This window comes from Elephantulus edwardii, unplaced genomic scaffold (assembly GCF_000299155.1).
Source record: "Elephantulus edwardii isolate Elephantulus edwardi_28Jun2011 unplaced genomic scaffold, EleEdw1.0 scaffold00044, whole genome shotgun sequence".
Lineage (NCBI taxonomy): Eukaryota > Metazoa > Chordata > Mammalia > Macroscelidea > Macroscelididae > Elephantulus > Elephantulus edwardii.
The window spans coordinates 12,486,535-12,489,299 of NW_006399794.1; the positions used below are offsets into that span (position 1 = coordinate 12,486,535).

Sequence of the window (2,765 nt, forward strand, 5' to 3'; positions counted from 1 at the left end):
CTGAAAGTGCTCAGTTCTCAATATTACAGACAAGAAAGCAAACTAAGCCAAAATAACTGTTATATCTATTCACTCAAAGATTTAAAAAAAAAAAATGCATCCAAACTGCTCAAAAGCAATTGCTCTAGAGACACAAACATATGGATTCATTTGGCTGTATCTGTCCCAGAGTGGTGCTAGAACTCACCTCACACACTGAAGAACTACTGAGAAAAAGGGGCATCAGTTTCCAACATCGGTTATTTCTGCTTTGTAAATAATACATGAACTACTTGGTCCCGAATCTGTTTGGTCTTGATCCCATAAATGATGGAATTCAATATCGGTGGTGCCAGAATACAGACATTGGCCAATAGGACATGAATACGAGGTGTGATGTGGTGTCCAAATCTCTGAGTAAGGGTTGTAAAGATCCCAGGCCCGTAAAAGAGGATGATGACACAGACATGGGAACCACAGGTGTTCAGAGCTTTGTGATGAGCGTCTCAGGAAGGGATGTGGAAGACAGCACGTAAGATCAGCGCATAGGAGATAAAAATAAGGACAATATCTAATACCACGGTTGACATTAAGACAAAAAAACCATACCATATATTTACTTTAATATCATCACAAGAGACATGGGCCAAGACGATGTGCTTACAACCAGTGTTCAGAAGGATGTTGCTCTTACAGAAAGTCAGTCTTTTTAGAAGAAATATTATTGGTATAACGGTGCCATAGCTTCTTAGAAAAATAGTCCCGCCAATTTTCACAATCAGTGAGTGTGTAAGAATAGTCATATATCTCAGTGAGTAGCAAATGGCAAGGTACCGGTCAAAGGCCATAACCAGCAAGATTCCTGACTCAGAGATGAAGGTGGAGTGGATGAAGAATAACTGAGTGATGCAACGATTTAGAGAGATCTCCCCAGCATGAAACCAGAAGATGGCCAAGGCCTGCGGCACTGTGCTTGTGGAGAGTACAATGTCTGCTCCAGCCAGCATGCAGAGGAAGAGGTACATGGGTTCACGGAGACTACGCTTTATGCGGATAATGAAGATGAGCAGGCTGTTCCCAAGCAGGGCTGTGACATAGGAAACGATGAAGGGGATGGAAATCCACATGTGCTGGTCCTCTAGGCCAGGGATGCCCAGCAAGTAGAAAACTGTGTGGCTCACTCCAGTGTAATTCAAGGGAGTCATGTCTGAATCAGACAGCTTTGGACATCACCTCCTATTCAGAGAGAGAATAAATTTTGAATTAAACTCAATGATTTCCTTGGACTTCACCGGTGAAGTTTGGCACCTACCTGAAACCTTTCTATTCTGAAGATTTTAGAAGCTATGACACCAAAGTTGAACAAGACATGGTCTGTCTTCTGGGTGAGGCTATAGCTTCACAAATAAGATAGAAATCTAAGAAAATGACTATGCTAATATGTTAGTACTGTAAGAACATTTTTCATATGTAAATGCAATGGGGGTGGTGCACCATATTAATACTTGAGATGGTATTAAGAATGAGTTTCTAGGTCAGCCACATGGATGAGAAAAAATAAAATTGTATTTATAGCAGGGGGGAGAGTAACAGCCTACTGATTAGAATGAGCTATCATCTAGTTGAGGGAGTATCAAGTAGGGGATGGAGTCGAATCCTTTGGAGGTTTAAGGAGAAACTATACCAATGCCACATTCCAATACCCTTCAAGTTGTAGCTTTGCAAATTTGGGTCAATTAGAGAAGCAGGTTGATTCAAATCAAAGCCTGAGTATCATCCTCTCAGGGGAGGAATTCGCTTCGTAAATGAAAAGCATTTTGTAGAGTGTTAACCTTTGTAATGGAGTAAGACAGAAAGGACCAGAAAAGATGGCAATGGCTAGAAGCTACTACGTTTATCTGAGTATGAGTAATTGATGTATTGATTACTCTCACAGTGAACTAGGATAAAGAAAGCAAATCTTTTTTTTTTTTTTTTAAAAAAGGAGAGTCTCGGAGAGAAAACATTTTTTTAAAAAAAAGCAAATCTTTTAAAGAACCTTCTCAATGTTAGGCATTGACGTTAAAAATGCCACTTATTTGATATCTTATATAAGCATGAATAATAAAATGAAACATAACCCAGTCCTTATACCATTTTCATCATTATAGCTGTTGTGGACATTGTGACAATACATTGAGTTTCCCTCTTTTCCTTTTCCTCATTTCCCTCTTTTACAAAACATTATATTTTTACATATTTATTTATTTGCTGCTGCTGCTGCTGTTGTTGTTGTTATGTGCTATACACTCAGAACTCATAGTTGACCATCCAGTGGGTTTTCAGAGGCCATAAATTGATAGGAGGACAACTTGTCCATCTTTCTCTCACAAAGAACCTGATGGATTCGAACTGTGCCTTTGATTTCATACTATAACTTTTACTACTTAGGTTATTATAGTAAGGTGCCATCATCATCTTCATCTCTGAGACACTAGAGCCCATTGCTGAAGTCACAGTGTCAGTCCATCTCATTGCGGGTCTTTCTCTCCTTCGCTGATCCTCCTCCATCTTTCCAAGCATGATGTCCCTTTCCAAGGAACAGCTTTGTCCAAAGTATGAAAGAGGAAGCTTTGACATCCTTGCCTCCAAGGAGCACACGGCTGCACCCTTTCCAGGACATAACTGTTTGTTCTTTTGACAGTCCATGAGCAGCTATTCAGCACTCTTCTCCAGCACCACAACTCAAAAGTATCAATTCTTCTTCTATACTCCTTATTCACTGTCCAGCTCTCTGATGTGTAGAA

The 2,765-nt window shown here is 39.9% G+C and overlaps 1 pseudogene; it reads right to left on the reverse strand.

Annotated features, from left to right (window-relative positions):
* Nucleotides 1-239: 239 nt before the first annotated feature.
* LOC102869153 lies at nt 240-1,184 on the reverse strand (annotated as a pseudogene).
* Between the last annotated feature and the right edge of the window lie 1,581 nt (nt 1,185-2,765).